This window comes from Quercus robur, chromosome 10, assembly GCF_932294415.1.
Source record: "Quercus robur chromosome 10, dhQueRobu3.1, whole genome shotgun sequence".
Classification (NCBI taxonomy): domain Eukaryota; kingdom Viridiplantae; phylum Streptophyta; class Magnoliopsida; order Fagales; family Fagaceae; genus Quercus; species Quercus robur.
The window spans coordinates 26,344,279-26,364,447 of record NC_065543.1 but is presented as its reverse complement, the minus strand read 5'-3'; the positions used below and the strand labels follow the sequence as shown (position 1 = coordinate 26,364,447).

Here is a 20,169-nt window from a genome sequence, read left to right as displayed (position 1 = left end):
AATGATAGTTTACATGGGTTAGCATATTCTCAAATATATACTTTGGGCCTTGATTTTCATTGTGCTTTCCTCCGTATGGGCTTTTGACTCTTGCTTCTTATTGGGCTTTCTTCCTTATGGGCTTTTGGATATGAATTTCCAAAAATGAGCATCAACACCTGGGAATATATAAATATTATGTAATGAGGTGTATTATATAAAAAGTAACAATTACTTTATGTATTGTCTTTTAAAAAGAAAAGGAGTATTTATATATATATATATATATCTTTACAAATATGTCATTCTTTTATTTTCTATGTTTTGACTAATATTTTTTTAAGGTGATTAATATTCTTCTAACTTCTGTTATAGTATGTTATGTTTGCCTAATATACAACAAAACATTATAAGTTTTAAATTTATTATTCAAATTTCTCATCTCGTAACTCCTAAGGAATAAAAAGATCATCATGATAATCAAACTCATCACAAAACTATAATATTATCTTATCCAAAATTAAAATGAAACCATAGGAATAAAATATAGACTTTATAATAATTTATTACTCAAACAATTGGATGCACATTCGAATTAGAAGTCATGTAGATTTTGTTTTAAAATAAACTCAAATTCTTATTTCCAAAAGAAACCAAGTATTAATCCAAACCAAAATCCAACCAAAGATACAAGAGGGATTTTTTATGGGATATTTATAAAGCACAACATCAAAACACATATTAAAATTAAATAAAAAAACCATCAATCTAAATGAGAGTTATAAGAAAGAACAAAAATCCACCGAGAAAGAGAGAGAGAGAGTACTCACAGTTTTTGTGTGGAAAAAAGATGAATTGAATGGAAGAAATTATATCAAATTTATACAAAACAAGATGGTGAGAAGAATAGTCAAAATATAAGAAGGAAAAAACGATGAAGGAAGTTTAATGGTAAGGTAAAGAGTAGTAGAAAGATAATGAGGTAAAGAGGAAGTAGAAAGGTTGGAGAAGTTAAGTATAACAGCGGATGTGAAATAATAGAGAGAAAAAGAGTTTTTTTTTTTTTTTTTTTTGAATAAGGAGAATAAAAGTTTAAAAAGAGAAAAAAGAAGTTGAAAATAAGTAGTGAAATTTATAGCATACATTAAATATATATATATATATATATATATTCACAATTATTACTCAAAGTTGGATGCAGATATTAAATTTGTTGATTCACAAGCACTTGAAATAGTGTTGACTGTGTTGATGTCTTTGTAGTTGGAAAAATTGAATGCTTTGGTATAGCTAATATTATTGTTGAAAGGTCTTTTGATAGTTAACAAGATAGTGAATATTTTGAGTGCTTCAAATGCCCTTTAAAATTTGTAATTCTTTTGTTTCTTTGGCATAGAGCTTCTATAAGGATCTAGCAACTCCAATATGTAAATGATCTTAAAACTTTTAGCACTGTCAAGTTTGCAACTTAGTGGTTTACCAATTGTTATTATTATTGAAAACTTCAAATATGTTAAGTAAACATAAATTGTTTCCTCAGAAGATGATATTGTATTATAACGAGTAATATGTAAAAAAATCTTGTTAATCAACACGATGAAGTCCGCCGAATATTTTTCAAAGGTTGGTCTCTCTTAGAAAAATTCCTAGCTCCAGTCACTGAATGTAAGTTGTAACATCAAGCGAGCCAATTGCCCCATATTTGAGTAGTAGAAACAAGAATGCATCATGAGGTTTCTCATGGGTTGAACGAGTGCTTTTCATTTTTTATTAGGACAGATACTTCTTATGGATCCTCTATCCCCATGAACAAATTAAGAATCCTCTATACCCACATGAACAAAGTGTTTTCATTAATTGTAAAAGATCAGGAGTAAAGGCAAGTGAGAAATGCTCCTTTGTCTGGTGTTGAATATGTTGCTTTGATAACCAAGTGAAGCATTTTGGAGGTTGGCGGATGAGTGCCAAAATTTGGTGTTGACATTATTTATAAATAAACATCCATAATCAGTTTTTTATAGATATTGCCCACCAACAAGATAGTTGTAAAAAGGTACTTGTCGCTAAAAATCTTAACGACTTATTTTAAACATTTAGTAAAAGTCTCCAAGTTGTGAGCTATGACATTTAATTTTTAGGAGGACATAGTACATTTGAATCCAATAAACAAGGTAGGCTAATATTTTTTTTGAGGTAACATAAAATAACTTGGTGTTGCAATGTCTTCAACTCTTCTTATGGAACCTTTTCGTTCAACCTAAAATAAAAAAGATAGATGAAAACCTCCCATTAAAACACATCAAGTATAATTAAGAAAACTTCTTTAAAGATTAAATGATAATTATCTTACAAGTTTAATCAGGTAGGCGATAGGTTGGCATCGCGAGTAACTGCTTGGCTCTTCGCATTGATAGCCCAAACTTCTCACTCATGTCCAAGTCATTAGGCAACATGCCATTAGGGAGCACCCAATCAAAACAATGTAGCAACTAAGCGAGAACATAAGTGACAGTTGTAAGCACTACAAAAAACACGGGCTATAGTCGCGTTTTTTTCTTAGAAACGCGGCTAAAGCCTCAAGCTATAGCCGCGTCTTTAGCCGCGTTTTTTAAAAACGCGGCTATAACTAACCTATAGCTGCATTTTTAAAATGCGGCTATAGGCCCATTCGAATAAATTTTTTTAAGGGTGACCTATAGCCGCGTTTTTAAAAAATGTAACTATAGTAAACCTATAGCTACGTTTTTTAAAAACACGGCTATAGGTCCAGCTGAATAACTTTATAAGGGAGACCTATAGCTGCGTTTTAAGAAAAAACGTGGCTATAGGTCTAATCGAAATTAATTTTTTTAGAGATGACCTATAGCTGCGTTTTAAGGTTAGCTATAGCTGCATTTTTTTAAATGCGGCTATGGGTCACCCTTAAAAAAAATTTATTCGACTAGACCTATAGCCGCGTTTTAAAAACATAGCTATAGGTTAGTTATAGCCGCTTTTTTTAAAAACACGGCTATAGCTTGAGGTGTACATGGGAAAGGGGGCAAACGTGGGAAGCTGAAGAATATATATATATATATATTTTTTGGGTGTTACCTATAACCACATTTTTCAAAAACGCGGCTATCGGTCACCCTTTAAAAAAATTTACACGGGTGGACCTATAGCTAATTTGCAGCTACATTTTTTGCATTTTAAAATTTAGCTATAGGTCATCCTGAAAAAAATTTTATTCGATTGGACCTATAGCAGCGTTTTTAAAAATCATCGCGTTTTTTTTAAAACGCTGCTATAGGTCTCAAAAAATTATTCAGCTGGACCTACAGCCTTTAGTTGCGTTTTTTAAAAGCGCGGCTATAGGTCACCCTGAAAAAAAAATTTATTCAACTAGACCTATAGCCGCGTTTCTAAGAAACGCAGCTATAGATTAGCTATAGTTGTGTTTTTTTTGTAAACGTGGCTATGGCCTGTGTTTTTTGTAGTGTCCATTACTGTCATTTAACTTTAAGATTTATTTTTAATATTTTACCAACCCTTGTTTCATGGTGGCCAATCAGTCGAGTAAAAGGAGGAAATAAAAAATCTATAAAATAATTTCAATCATTGTACTCTATTTCAATTATTGTACACATGTACTCTCTCTCTCTACATGGAAAAAATTAATTATTGCCGAAAAAAAAAAATGCAATCTATAGATAACAGATCTACCCATTAACACAAGATATTTGTAATTCTTTTACATAAAGAAAAAAAAAATTGATTATGTGGAAGGCAAAATGAAGAAATTTTATAGTATTGAGCTACTTGGCATAATCATAGATCATGGATAATAAGTTCCTGTTTTTATATATGAGTAATGTTGTATATATATATATATAAATGACAATTATTTTAATGGCTATTAAATTGGTAAGTTTTCACTAGCTATTATCTACGTCTAAACTTACTAATGATATTACTTTTTTTTTTTTTTTTTTTTTTTTTTTTTTTTTTAAATTTGTCATACTATCAAGTATCAATTTTTTTAACAAACAGAGCTCACAGTCACTGCATTTAGGAGACTTGTAAGTTGTAACCAGCAGATATAGTTTGACATTTATCTAGCAAGCTAATGGTTTTTGCTAAAATCTTTGGGGGGTTGGGGGGGGGGGTATTGTTGGAGATTCTTCAAAGTATTAGGCATAATGGGATTCTAAAAAGGTGGGTGAAAGAGAAGGTTTTAACGGAGAAAATAAGAAGGTTTTTTGAACTTGTAACGTTGTTTGGTGATACTAATAAGTAGCCACGTTGTTTAATTTTAAAAGGACATTCAAAAATACATGAAATAAGATATTACACTAGATTTTGTCCTGTATATTTTTTGATAGAAACAAAATAACTTCAAAAAGTCAAAGTTGTTTTGTTACTTTATACTTAAATATGCACTCTCAAAAAAAAAAAAAAAAAAAAAAAACTTAAATATGGACCACATTCCCTTCACCCATAGTCACTTTCTCTCCATTGATTCCTCACTTATATCAATCTCACCTATTGAGAGCATTAGACAGACACTCCTCTATATATAAATAGGGGTCATGCTAACGGGTGTTCTTTGGGAAATTGTTAATAATCAATTTTAAGAAAGTTTTGACATCAATTTTATGGGAAATAGAAAAAGCTGTCGCAACATATATATATTCACAAGTGACAATACACCTGTATTGCAGTGACTTCAATTTCTTTTATTATTAACAGTGGTGCATAAAATCTCCCACATATCAACAAACCTATGGGTTCACCTACTATCCTTTTCATAATTTTTTTTTTCATCCTCTAAAAGGTAGCAATGTATGAAGAAAAGGGGCAACCCAATAGATCACTTTGATTAAAGTAAATGATTAACTCCAAAAATGAAACCACATTCTTTCCTCTTTCCTTCACCCTACCCCCTACCCATGGTTTTTAGACCCAGATTGGACCGCCTAGTCTAACTAGGTTAACCGGGAACCGGCTTAGAGACAAATTTTTTTAGCACCAAAAGTTGAATATTACACTAAAGTTCGTGAACCACTCGATTCATGGGTGAACCGTCTGGTTTCTAGGACTGGACACGGTTCAAATACGATTCAAAACATGCTCAATATTTGAAAAAATAAGTTAAAGTTTCAAATGGTAGGAATAGAACCTGGGAACTAAGCTTCTTATGCAATAAAATGAAGGCATATTTCTTTTAACTTATGTTTTAAAAATTTAGATATATTAAAAAAAATATCTAATAGTTTGATTATAAAATATATATTTTGATATATAATTAAAATCAGAAATATTTTATTGTGATTAATATACTTAACATTATTATATGTGAAAAATCAAAATTATTTTATTGTTTAAGTATTATTTTATGAATCTAAAAAAAATAATATTTTTATATTTCTAAAAAAATTATATTTTTATATTTGAAGGATTAAGTGTAATTTTACTTTTATTTTTTTTTTGTGTTGTATTTTTTTTTTTATATATATAAGTTATGAAAATGTACTTGAAAATTATTTAATATCTCTATAATCTTGTTCTTTTTAATCAAAATTACTCATTTGTACAAATTTGTTATATTATTTTGTATTTTTTAAATTAATTATGACATCATCATGGTCCAACCTCGATTAGACCTCGGTCTAATCATAAAACCTTGAACTTATTTCTTTTACAGTTCTATGAACGGTTCAAGTCTGAAAACCATACCCTTACCCCTACTACCCCTACCCAAACTTATACAATGCCTCCGAGGTGGAGACCCAGCCCCAAAGCCATTCAAGATATGACAAACTCTGGATGATCTAAGAAAATTCATGGTAGTTGACAAGGCCATTGTTAAGACAAGGGCATTCCTAGACCAAGCTCACTTGAATGCTACCAACTTGGTAGTGAGGAATGTAGTGATCTTTTCGAATGTTGTCGAAACTATGGGGCCATTTGGTAACATTGTTCTAGTAACATTGTTTGTATTTTTTTGAAATACGTGTGGGTAAAAAAATTGTGTGAAATGCGTATAATGTTGTTTAAAAACTATAAATATGTTATTAAACCACTCTACCAAACAGGGTCTAGAGCACTTGGGAAATTCTGCAATGACTACAACTTCACTGGGAATGTGATGGTTTGGAAGGGTCTATCAAGGAAAAAAAATAAAATAAAATAAAATAACACGCAATATTAGAGACGCTATTGAAGATCAAGGCCTCACAATTCTTAAAGCATAAGGTGTTTCAAGATTGTAGTTGGCCATATTATTTGACTATTTTAGTTTTTCTTTTTTTTTTTTCCTTTTTTTTAATAATTTGACATTGAAACAACTATGGAACAAAGAATAGAAATATATTCAATTACAATAATTTAGTGTCAATATCAATTGTTGGCTTTTGAGTAGAGTTGTGTTGTGCTTTTGTATTAGAACCCCTTTTCCTCTCCCTTGTGTGTGTGTGTGTGTTTGTTTCTCAAAAAAGAAGAAGAAGGTAATTGTCCTACGTTACTTAAGAGAGTGTGTTGTGTATAGTATAACTTGCCACACTCTCCCTTAAAAGTTACCATGATTTTTTATTGGAGTTGTAGTGTGTCTTTGTATTAGAACCTCTTTCCATCTCTCTTGTATGTGTGTATTTCTAAAAAAATGGTAATTGTCCCACATTGATTAAGAAAGTATGTTGTGTGTAATATAACTTGTCTCACCCTCCCTTAAAAGTTACCATGGCTTTTGAGTAGAGTTATAGTGTGCCAATTTTAGCCATATCGCATAGATTATATACATTTAGTGATGCTACTTTCGCAATTATTAGAATGTCATTTTTGAGCAATTTAATTTTTAAAATAAAAGCCATTTTACAAATTTTGAAATTTCCAAAATTTACGTAAAGTTAAAATTCAAATAATAATTGGTCAAAATAGAATTTAAGGGCATGATAGTTTTTTACTTTTTTCCTTAATTAAAATTATGGTTTTGATCAAGGATGCTATTAAAATAACCATGCATGGGATTAAACTTGGTTAAGTTTAATTGGTACTTGAATGATTAATTAAATATCGACATAAAGCTTAATTATCATTGTTTTAAATGGTAAATAATTGTGGACAAGTGAACATGGGATAATCCTAGGAGATAATGTAGAATTGTTTTTTATTTAGTAAAATATTTATTTGTCTCCATAGTTTTAAAAATTAATTCTAATTAGGGTTAACCTAATCAATAAAAATTAAGATTGTACAAAGGTCATTATGACTGAATTTAGACTCCAACATGTTAGACTTGGTGTGGTGTAACTTTGCTAACTGCTAAGATTAAGGTGGCGTTTGATACGGGGAATCTAGTTAATCCCAACATTTATATTTTTGAGAATTTGATGCCTAGCAATCTAGATGTTTAAAACTGTAACTATTTCTTTGTTTGGTTTGATTTGGAATCTAATAAAAATTTTGAGGATATGAGATGCTTTTATTTGGATTATTTCCTAAAATCTTATCATAATTATTTATTTTTCCTAAAATATCATTTGATTCATAAATGCAACCTTCATTTTTTCTTTTTTCTTTTTTTAAATCTTTATTATATCTTCCTTCAAATAAATTATAAGAAGGGAAAAAAAAAACTATAAGTCATGGAAAATTCAATAGAACTTTAGTAAAACATTTTTAAAATGACATATATAATAAAAAAAATTATTTAAATTGTCAATGTAGGGACAAAGGTCCAAATTATATATTGGGCCTTGGGTCTTGTCCGAGAACATTGGGTGATCCGAGGATGAAAAAATAGTAGTGAATGATTTACATTTAGAGTCCCATGAGTAGGTTATAAACGGGAAGGTAGGCCAAGGAGGAATATCTCCTGGGATAAGCCAAGCACAGGTCAAATGTATATCATAATATTCAAGGTGAACTTCCAGGGAGTTTCAGCGATAGGGACGTTCATCACGAACGTACAAGAGAGATAGGAACTTAGAAATATCTAAGGGAAAACTCTTGCCATCACATTGAATATTCTACAACTAACTTTTTAACTACATTAATGTAGAGAAGACTCTTGAAACAGTGCTGCTTTGGCTACCTCAACTCATAGAAGGCCTGAAGGGGTGTCTGATGGGACAAACACTCAAGTAGTGGTTTAAATGATTAACAAGTGTAGGGTCAAGATGATCAAAAGGGAGATATATAATGTAAGAAACCCTCCATGGAGAGGGGATCAGAAATTTGTAGGAGAAAGCACTGTAACAACTTGAACCATATTTGTAACTATTTCCAATCAATATATACTAGAACATACCTCCTCGGATTGTGTCGAGGACCAGTTTACTTTGAGAAATCCAATCCAATTCTATTTGATAATTCTTTAAACTCCATTCTAACTGTTGTTCTATTCATTAGAACCTAGTTTTCCAACTCATTTTCTACAAATTCATTGTATTGAGCTTATTAGACTTGGATCCAATCATACCTTGGGCCTAAGAACCAAACGCGACCTTACAGTCAATTTTTAATAATATATTATATTTTTTAATTTATTTTTATTTCTATTGGTTAAAAGGTAGGGAGAATGGGTAAAATTGTCAGTTTATACAAAATGTAACTTTATATAAGCATACGAAAATTCGATGCTATTGTAAAATTGTTTTACATTGAAGACGTCTCTTGAAGACATAATTTGAGCATTAATATTGAAGAGATATAATTTTAAAGGAAAAATGTTTTGAAGCTACAATTTTTAGGAAGGCATTTACCAAATATTTTAACAATTTACCAACTCTATTTTAAATAAAAATATTGTGCAGAACTTCCCAACCTATGACATTCTATTTTTGTGAGCACAAAATAAATTTGAATCCAAAACAAGGCAAATTTAGATTTTATTCAAGGTAACTTGAGTTGATTTGGTGCTACAATTTTTCCAACTCTTCATTTGGAACAACGAAACCAAGTGCAAAGTAAATCTGAATAAGTAAAAAAATTTAAGGATTATATCGTAATTCTCCTACAAATTTAACCAAGTAGGTGATAAGTTGGCATGGCAGACAAGTTCTTGGCTCTTTGCATTGATTGGCCAAACTTCTCACTCATGTCCAACTCATTAGGCAACATGCCACTAGGGAGTGCCCAATGATGGCAATGCAATAATTAAGCTAGAACATATTTAACGGTTGTAAAGGTCTAGATGCAATTTAGGGCACCCTCTATGACCAGACCCAAATGGGATAAGTTAGAAGTCACATCCTTTGAGGTCTATATTTCTATTTATGAATCTTTTTAGATAAAATTCTTTCACATTATTAGACCACACATAAGAATCTTGTACAATAGCCCAAAAATTTATTATTATTATTCGTGATTTCTTGGGGACATAATATCCATTGATCTCAATGTCCTTCATGGATTCATGTGGGACAAGTAATGGTCCAACAGGATGCAGTCTTAAGCTTTCCTTCACCACCATATCCCATTATGGTTATTTTAACAAATCTGTCTCCTCCACCATTCTATTCATTCCAACTACACGTTCTAGCTCTTCCTGTACATGTTTCATCGCTCATGGATACCTCAAGAGTTGAGAAAAGGTCCATTCAATCGCAGCAGCTAAAGTATCATATGCACCTGAAATCATGTCTATTATGATAGCCTTGATATTTCACCAAACACATAAAAATCACGTATTGGATAAAATAAACTTGTTTTTAATTTGGACCCAAAACACTAAACCAAATGGTTATTATATATGTGATTCGAAAAGATTTGTTCACGTGACGCATTCTATTATGCTTTGCTTTTTTAACTTTTGTGTATATATATATATATATATTTTGCAACCTGTGGATGATTATATCCTGTCCTGTTAGCCATTACAGAGGCCAAGTTGATAGCTTAGTGTTCTAGAAAGGATGCAACTACATATTTTAAACAATAATAAAAGAAGTAGAAATATAAAGAACAATGCTAGAACATAACAATTTACACAATTTTTGCACAATTCATCACTTTGGTGAGTTGCAAGTGGTGGAGGTGTGGACCTACTTAGATGATTAAACCTACCAGTTTTCCTTTGTCGCTCACTACTTATCATGTTAAATTGTAGTAAAATTTGTGCAAATAATTGTGATTTTTGCATTTTTCAAATATAAAATACACGGAAAAACATCATGTTTATCTTATGATATGGTAGCCTTAGAAATCATTATAAACATTTTTTTTTTTTTTTTCTCTCAAGAATTATCACTTACTCCACAATAATGTTAATACTATTCACTTTGTCATAATTGTCCTACGTGACAAATTGTAAGTGATGAAAAAGAAAATTGTGAGTTTACGTAATAGTAATAGACAACTAAGCACAATTTGCAACCTAGAATAGTTAAAACAAAGTATGTGAAAAGCGTATGGTACTAGCAGTATTGTTTACTCCTAGTATGTCTGGCATTCAAGTTAAAACTTCTGGATGGACCCAAATTTATGGAACCAGTTGTTGGCATTTACATATATATATATATTCTCTGTCAATTGCAAATAATGTAGTCCTGTGGAAGTGGAATAGGGTGGTAGAAGATAAGATTAGTTGATTACTTATCAAAGTGTAAGGTATTAATATAAGAAAAAAAAAAGTAAAAGAATTGTTGAGAAAGGGACCAAAACAATAAAATACTAGAAAGAAGAAAATGGGAACTTTATTTATTTATTTAATTCTTTTTTTTTTAGGTGAAACAGGAACTGTATTGGCCATGTGTTTTTCAAGACGGCCATGTCCTTATGCAAGATTTTATGGAGAATTAAAATCTTAGATTTTATTAAGAGTTCATTTGGATGGAGTAGAAGTAGAATAGAGTTTGGTGAAAATAGGTTAATTTTAGGCCAAATCTACTATATTCTTTATTTCTGCCCTCAATTCAAACAAACCATAAACATGTCTTATTTTTCATATACCACAACTATAAATTTTAAATAGAAATATATATATATATATATATATATATATCACCAAGGGTAAGTAGAGTGGGTTCAAGATGTGGGGACTAACATATCTAATATTTCTAAATAAGTTAAAAAAAAAAAAAAAGAAGGAAAAATAATAATAATAGACAGGTTTTATCCCAAAAAAGAATAGACCAATTGGATTGGTTTTGGCCATGGTCACTTCAACTAATCATAAAGATTTAAGACTGATAAAGTTGAATAGATAGAAACATGAATACCTGTAGATCAAGTGCGCGCCCCAAGGTAAGGAACATAATCAGCTAGATTTAGAAAGCCCCCGACAAGGTCAGGGCCTCCTCAATAAGCACCTTCAAGTGGAATCTATTATCTTTACTTTGCCCAAATATCATTCTACATGTGGTTTTCTCAATAAGTTCGCAAACTTTCCCACTATGGTCCACAACCTCATGCGCTGCCGCGGCTTTTTTAAGTGACTGCACCAATGATCCTAGCTCCTCTTTCCTCATAGGTGCAAATGACTATTTTTGAAGCACTAAGAAGTTGCAACGTACATGGTTTCCTAACGTCGCCCCAATATGGACCATACTCAGTGAAAGTCGTGCCCTTGGTACCACAAGACATGTACTCAGAGGCTTGGAGGTTAGGTCGGCTAGCAAAAATGGTGTCATGGGTCTTTAAAATAGCTCAGCAGCTTGAGGAGATGAGATCACAATAGTTGGTACATGACCAAGCCGCAATGACATGATGGGCCCATATTTTTTCGCTAAGTTTTGGAGGGCACGGTGGGAGACACCTAGCATGTGAAGGTTACCTATGGTAAGGCACGAGGACCAGGTGGGAACTCAGGCTCATTTTTGTGGTCCTTTGGCCGTGATAGGATTTGTATGAATGTCCAATGGATAGTAGTAGGAAAATGGCTAATGTCAATGGATACATTTTGGAAATTGAGTCTGCGATGAAAGGTAGGGGATTGAAGAGGTGTTTGGAGATTATAATTTATGAGTCATGTTAAAAAATACCCTTAAGGCAATTGTTAATAAACCATATTAATAAAGTTTTAACACAACTTTTATGAAAAATATAAAAAGATAACAGAAAAATTAATTGATTTATCATTTTTCCAAAAAATATTTCTAGAAATAGTTCCTAAATCAATTCCCTTGGGCATTTGTTAACTTTTCTCATAATTTATAAACTCTTGTGAGAGTTAAAAATGACTAATTTGTCTTTTCATTAAAAATAAATAAATACGTAGAAGAATCAGAACTCTAGGGTGGTGCAATATAAACTCGCCCATAATTGTAGGGCAAAAAATTCAACAAAAATGCCATCAGATTGTCACCTCACTCAATCTCGCTAGTCGGCAGTCACCTTCTGTAAAGTCATAGCTTATACAAAAAGTAAATCTCTTCCCTCCCTCCTAAGATAAAATTTAAAAAGCAAATGAACACATCACATATTCCTAAAATTTTTATTGAAAATAAAAAAAGTAATTGATTTTTCACTAATTTTTATGTTTTCCATAAAAGTGATATTAAATTTATTTTAAAATAGTCCATTAAAAAATATCCTAAGGGTACCCGTCAACTGAACTCTAATCTAAAATATGAAAAGTCACATTTGTACTTCTAGGCGGGCCCAACCATTAGTCGAGCAAGGCAATCGCCTAAGGTCCAAGCTCCCAATCCCCAAATTTTAAACAATAAATATATATTAATTAAATTCAAAATATTAACTATTAAAAATTATATTTTTTATAAAATAAAAATAAATAAATAAAAGCTAATGCTAGAAATACTATAAATTTTGACATGTTACAAATCACAAAAAAAAAAAAATAATAATAATAATATTGACACTCATCTATATATACAATAAAATCGAAGCATTTGACTTTTTATTAACTTCATGAAAGCTTACCACATAAGTTTTGAGGCTTTCACAATTTTCTACATCATTATTTTATTTTTTAACTAAATTTGATTTAAAAACCCAAACACCATACGTGCACAGTTGTCAATATTATACGATATGCAAGACGTATCATATTGTGTAAAAAAAATTTCGTATCGTAAGGGTGTATCATCTCATGAATCGTCCAATGCATAGGTGCATATTGTATAAATTATATCATATCGTTGAATAGTACAATATATAAATGTGGGTTTAAAATTTGTTTCTCTAATCTGTCATTTTATTTTATTTAAACAAGTTGTTAGACTATTTCTAACAAAAAATTATTGGGATATATACTTAATTGAGTCCAATAAAATAAAATTTCCATGAGTATTTATTCCCCTTCCTCTTTCTCTTACAAAATTTGGACTATACCTTTACACTTCACTTTCATATTTGCAAATTTATTTTCTATGATATGAATAATGTATTAAATGAAAATATAATTATTTTTATTTTGTTATTATTGCTAGAAGTCTATAGAAGCTAGAATGCTAAGAAAAAATATTAGAATAAAAAAAATAAAGAAAGAGATAGTAAATGTTAATGATGATGAAGAAAATAATGAAAAAACAACTTTGGAAGATGATGAACATGATGATAACATTGATTTAAATGGAGTTGATTAAGCAAGATGATGAAAAATAAATCTTATTTTGACTCGTATATCATGTATTATCACTTCTAAGTTTAATCAATTTAAATGTGTATGTTTTAAACATATGATTATTTGATTTATTTAGATAGATTTGTTAAATAGTATTACATAAGTAGTTATTAAATTGGACATAAGTGGAACATATTTTGAATTTATAATGAATATACATTTTTTTATATGTATATCTATAATTTTTTTATAATTTTATTAAGTATTTGTGTATCTCACAATACATGATACAATACGATACACAATACATGAAATAAAAAATTCAAGTTACATTATGACAACTATGCTTGTGGATTCCTATTAGCTCAATTAGTAAAATCTCTGATGGTTGAATAAAAGATTTGAGATTCAATTCTTGCCTACACAAAAAACTGATTGGTGTTTTGGTCTGATAAAAAAGAGCTATTATTAGGAGCAAATGTCATAGGTTGAAATTCTCTAATAAAATAAAATAATTAAAAAATGAAAAAAAAAAATGGCAAAATGAAAAAAAAGAACTATGCTTGCATGAACCACACTACCAGCGGCTCCACTCTAAGATGAAAGTCATTGAATTAATGTGAATTTTCCTCTGAAGCAGCGCTATCGCTCAAAGATTTGTCTCTTAATACTAATAGCTCTCTTCACCCTTTTGGGGCAATGATATTGTGACAAGAATCAAGAAGGTTATGACAAATAAAAGGCAAAGTTTTCCAGAATTTCAGATGGCTTAGCTAGGTTTTACAGGTTTCCATCTATTAATTAAACCTACCCCTCAACCCGTTTTGATCAGGTTTCCTTCACACAAACCCACTACAGACCCAAATCTTAAAAGATCGGATCTGTTATTGATTGAGCTAGTTTAGACCAGTCTAATTTTGTCTGGTTCGAGTAGGCTTGGACAATCCTAGTTGCAATATCTTCAAATCTTTCTTCTTTCGTTTTCTTTTTTTTTTTTTTTTTTTTTTTTTTTTTCCACATAAAATAACCAAAGTTAGAGAGAGAGAGAGAGAGAGGGGACATATTATAATTAACACTAAAAGCAAACCAAAACTAAATAAGTAAAATTTTCCCAAAGGTTATATTGTAATTCTCTTAAAAATTTAGTGTTCAATTGGGATACACTTATAAGTCAACTTATTACTTATTTTTTTTTTTCTACTATTTGTAGATCTCATGTGAGTCAACTACTTATTTTATTTAACTTTTACTTATTTTTCCTACTATTTTGTAGAGCTCAAGTAGGTCACCTACTTATTTTATTTAACTTTTACATTTTATCAAGATTACTTTCAACTAAAAATAAGTTGTTCCCAAATGAAAACTTAACCAAGTAGAGCCATGGTGAGCAGAGATGGATTTTGATATTGGGCAGCAGCAGGTGGTGCTAATCCTATGGGATGGTGTATGGCAATGGTGGCTTGGCTGATGGTTGCTTTATGTGTGGGCTTGGTGGCTTGAGTGCAAGGCAGTGCTTGGTTGCTATGATAATGATATGCTGTGCTAGTCATTGGGCTGGTTGGTGCTTGCAGAATGCATGGACTTGTGTGAGTGGGCTGATGGCAGTTACTTGAAGTGCTGTAAATGGGCATGCTATGTGGGCTGTGATGCTGATAAGAAGGGCTTGGGTAGGGGCTAAACCTTCTAAACGTGTTGGAACAAGTGTATGTGGGCTACTAAAGCATGGGCTAAAGCCCCATGATGAGTTGAGACATGGGTTGGCATGTGCAGAGTGTGCAGCAGCAGTTATTAGTAGTTACCAAGCAATTCCTAGTTTTCTAGATGTTTAGACCTGTTGTGTAAGGGCTAGAAACATGGAGAGCAGGCTAAGACAGCATCAGTTGAAGGTGTCATAAGTCAAACCACATGTGGCAACAAGTCCTGAATAGGAGGCAGTTACTTGGCAATAACTGCTATGACAGTTATTTCTGTGCATTTATCCTAGGCTATTGGGGCTGTCAACAGCAGAGTGTGTAATTCTAGTTTAGAGAATTTCGTGTGTATTCTCCTGACTTCCTTTGTACTTGATATTAAGTAATAAAGGTTGGGGTTGGTGCCTTGTAAATACTGTGTGTGCGTTGTGTGTGTGAATTCCCTTGATAATTTTATTCTGAGTGTTACTGCAGTGTGTGTGTGGTGTATTGGCTGAGACTAAGTCAGGGGCTTAGTGTCATCACAGGTAGAAAATTTAAAAGAAAAATTGACCCTGTGACAATAAGTTGGCATGGTAGACAAGTGCTTGGCTCTCCACATTGCTAGCCTAAACTTCTCACTCATGTCCAACTCATTAGGCAAAATGCCAGGGGGGAGATCCCAGTGAAAGCAATGCAATAATTGAGCTAGAACATATTTAACAGTTTTAAGGCCCAATTGTATTCTAGGGCACCCTCTACGACCAGACCCAAATGGGATGAGCTGGAAATCACATCCTCTGAGGTCTATATTATTATTCATAAACCTTTCAGGGTAAAATTCTACCACATTATCTGACCACGCATCAGGATCTCGTCCAATAGCCCAAAAATTTATTATTAGTCTTGATTTCTTGGATATGTAATATCCATTGATCTCAATGTCCTCCATGGATTCATGTGGGACTAGTAATGGTGCAACAGGATGTAGTCTAAGCTTTCCTTCGCCACCATATCCAAGTATGTTAAGTTTTTCATATCTGTCTCCTCCACCATTCTTTTTATTCCAACTACACCTTCTAGCTCTTCTTGTACATGTTTCATTACCCGTGGATGCCTCAAGAGTTCGGAAAAGGTCCACTCAATTGCAGTAGATGAAGTGTCATATGCACCCGAAATCATGTTTATTATGGTTGCCTTGATGTCTGTCTGATTGATTATGTATACATATTCATCATGAGGATTCATGGGTTGGTTCATCAAAGAAAGTAACACATGTATAAAATCACTGTGACGATTTTGTTGACCACTAGAAATTTGTTCAATTTCTTCGATGATATTCTCCAAGACTAAATCCAGATCCCTACTCACTTTCTTCATGCGCCGTGTTATTCCCTGAAAGCATTAAATGGCTAGAAAATCACTAAACCAACAATACCAGTTCTTAAAATGTAAATCATTGAGGATAACATGTCTAAAAAGACAGTGTAGTTAGGGTGTCACCAAAATAAACCTAACAAATTGAAGTAGTAATTATCTGCGTGCATGGGTGGTGCTACAGAAGCTACTCAATACAACTGGAAACCCGCTCCAATATGAGCTTTCTCCACATAATTCATGCAAAATGCAATCATACCATGCATGTCAAGAGCAAACTTAAGAAATGAAATCCATTTCGTGACCACTATGTGAAAGGTTTTTTCACACATGTTCAGCACATTTATGTTTTTTTTTTTAATACGAAGATCATACACCAAGTTGGTAGCATAGTATTTTAGAAAGGTTAGAAAAGTAACAAAACACATTTTTCTCAAAAAAAAAAAGTATAAATAAATAAAAGAAGTAATAATTTAGAATACGTGGAAAAATGACGTCTGATCATATTACCATGCAATAGGGACACAAATTAGAAAGCTTTTGATTTTTTGATTTTTTGATTTTTTTTGGTATTCTTTCTTTACTCTTAAGAATAATCATATTTTATTATTCTTGAGAGTAAAGAAAGAACCAAATAATAATAATAATAATAATTCATGCAAAATGCAATTATACCATGTATGTGTGTGCACGTGGCATTGAAGCCAAGACTCATGGATGAATCCAAATTTCACTACAACAAAATGTATCTTTGGTGACAAAATTTAGTGAGGAAATTTTTTTTGTCACCAAAAGGTAACATACAATGACAAAATATAGATTTTGTCGCCATTTATAAAAAAATAAATAACTTTTGGTGACAAAATTTTATTTTTGTTGCTATTAATTCTAGTCAAGGTTAGATGCCAATTAAAAAATTGTGGTGTGAAACTTATTTGCTTTAAGGTGACGGAAATTTCTGTCATTAAATGTATAACATTTTGGTGACAAATAATTTCATCTCTATAAATTTGTTGGGAACATATTAGGTGCCGAAAATAGGTTCGTCATGGAAGGCCTCCTCTAGTAAAGAATTAATTTGTCGCTAAAGCCTTCCCACTTTACCTTTAGTATTAGGCTTTGTTTGAGAATTCAAAAGGGAATGAAATGAAATGGAATGATTACTAATGAATAAAAAAGGAATGGAATTAAATTAAGTTATCTTGTTTGGATGTTTTAAAATAAAGGAATTGAAAAAAATGGAAGGTAAGTAACCTTGTTCAGGAGTAGGGATGGCAATTTTTCCCCGCCCCACTTGACCCGCCCCTCCCCGCTTCGTCCCGTGTGGGTTTTCCACACCCTACAGAGGTGGTAGGGCGGGGATGGGGCAAGATTTTAGTCCCGTACCACGGGGTGGGGATGGATTTAGACTTTTTAGACCCGCCTTGCCCCGTGTTGCTAAGGATTATAGTAAGGACCTGATTTGAATTCCTAGCCCAATAGGTAGATGGACTGAGGCCCAAAAAGCCCAAAACAAAGAATTTGTAAAGAATGGGTTGGAAAATAAGGCTCTAATGAATTAAACTAACACAAAAGTAGGTTTAGATGACAAGAAGATGAAAACGAACAAGTTTATAATGAAGAAAAACGTCCTGGGCAAAGTCCGAGGAGATTTGTCCTTATATATTTCTTTCATATTTGATTACAAAGTTAGTTCTTGATGCAACAGTAGTTTTCTCTTTTCTTTTCTTTTCTTTATTTATTTTTTTTCTTTCGATCCCCTAGTCTCATTGCCACCATCTTCTTTTATGATGTCTCTCATTTTCATCTCCACCTTCCACGTGCATGTCAAACTGTTGGTGCTGATACTTGTCCCATCAGCCTTCCCCATAAGTCCCCATGTAGTAGCTGTAAGGCTCAAATCCATTGTTCAAACATCACCTCCACATTAATGCGGTCAAAGAGTTAGCTGCAGTGCATTTAATGCGAAGGCAGCAACTTTCTCCTAAGATATTTTTAGAATTTTTCCTTGTCTGATGTCACTGTAATTCATATCTGTGCCAACGGAACTTCCTAGAATGTTACCCAGGACAACAGACAAACTTTTCGGACCTCAGCATTGGTTAGCAGAGGATGTGCTTATCCTCGGCCCACCCCTAGAGCTGTTATGACCAAGACTAATTTCTCTACTTACTAACGTAGTCTCTTCTGACAAAGATATCCCCTCTTCGAACAAAACCTCGTCCTCAGATTGGGCCACAGGCCAATATATAAATAGATAACGAATTTCTGGGCCCAATTTCCCTACAATAGCCCCTCGAGATTCTTCTTTCTAGCTCCTCGGCAAGAATGGAGGATTTTGATGTCACCTTAGCCAGTCTGTGCCTATCACACATCACCTTTGCCGAAGCAAACACCTTTTTAACTGCCTGAGACACGCTCCTGACGCTTCTGCTTATGAGATGCACTCCTCATTAAATTTTAACGGTCGCATGTCCCCCACGTTCTATAGTACGATGCAAATCTAACGGCTGAGAACTCTACTGGGACTTGGGCGGGAACTTTCCCACTCTATAGCTTTCTCTTTGATATAAATATCACTTTAATCAATCCTTCATCTTACTTTAGCATTCACTTTAGCTCTAGCGTTCATACACTGAACCTGCCAACTTTCTTAACTCACTTGTGCCTCTACAAATATTAAAAGTCTATCCGAGGATATCCTCCTTATTTCTGTAAGTCTTCACAAATCTCTACACTCTATTTTTCCATATATTTTTCTGTTTTTCGTACTTTACCTTTCCTTGGCTCCATTCTCTCCTTTCAACCTCTCTTGTTCTCTCCAAACCCTTCTAGAAATGGGTAGATTTAAGAGTCTGGTAGATTCCGAGGGAATAGGAAACTTCAGGGCTCAGTATAGGATTCCCCCAGGAGTAGGCATTAGGTATTGTAAAGAGAGACAATGGCATGAAGACAGGCAAGAGAGAGAGATAGTAATCCCAATGATAGCCTTTATAGAGGGCGGGATGAGGATCCCCATGGGCACCGTAACTAGGGATTATGTTAAGGCCCATAGGTTAGCTCCTACCCAGTGCGCCCCAAACATGTTTAGGATCCTAGGTTATGTAGATGCCCTCAATGAAAGGATGGGGTTAGGACTTACCCACCATGATATTAATTGGGTCTACAACCTCCATCACCTAAAGGGGCATGGGTATTACCTGAAATCTAGGTACCCTAAAGTTAGACTCATTCAATGCCTACCTGAGTCCAACAAAGGCCAGAAAAAAGACTTCCTGATCGTGTAAGAAGATTGGCACGATGGACTTCCCTGCCCAACGAGAGAGGGACAGCTAGGTGGGGTCTTAGACCTAGGATGGTTATGCTTGAAGTTAAACCTTCTGCGTTCTTCTTTTCTCTTTTACTTGTACCTGAAATTTTCTGTAATTTACATTGTTTTGTTGTTGTTGTTGTTGTTTTTTTTTTTTTTTTTTTTTTAAATTTTTTTTTTATGATACTTTTTGTCCTTCCTAATGGTGTTGTAGACAAAAATGTTGTTGTCCCCAACTTCAGCCTCAGAATCAAGCAAGCCTAGACAAGATCCTCAAGGCCGAAGTGTTCGTTCACACAAACGGACAACTAAGGGCTGCTCACCTT

The 20,169-nt window shown here is 32.8% G+C and overlaps 2 pseudogenes; both read right to left on the bottom strand.

Annotated features, from left to right (window-relative positions):
* Window positions 1–2,131: 2,131 nt before the first annotated feature.
* Window positions 2,132–12,482, bottom strand: LOC126703985 (cytochrome P450 CYP736A12-like; annotated as a pseudogene).
* Window positions 12,483–15,676: 3,194 nt separating this feature from the next.
* LOC126703984 (cytochrome P450 CYP736A12-like) lies at window positions 15,677–18,439 on the bottom strand (annotated as a pseudogene).
* Between the last annotated feature and the right edge of the window lie 1,730 nt (window positions 18,440–20,169).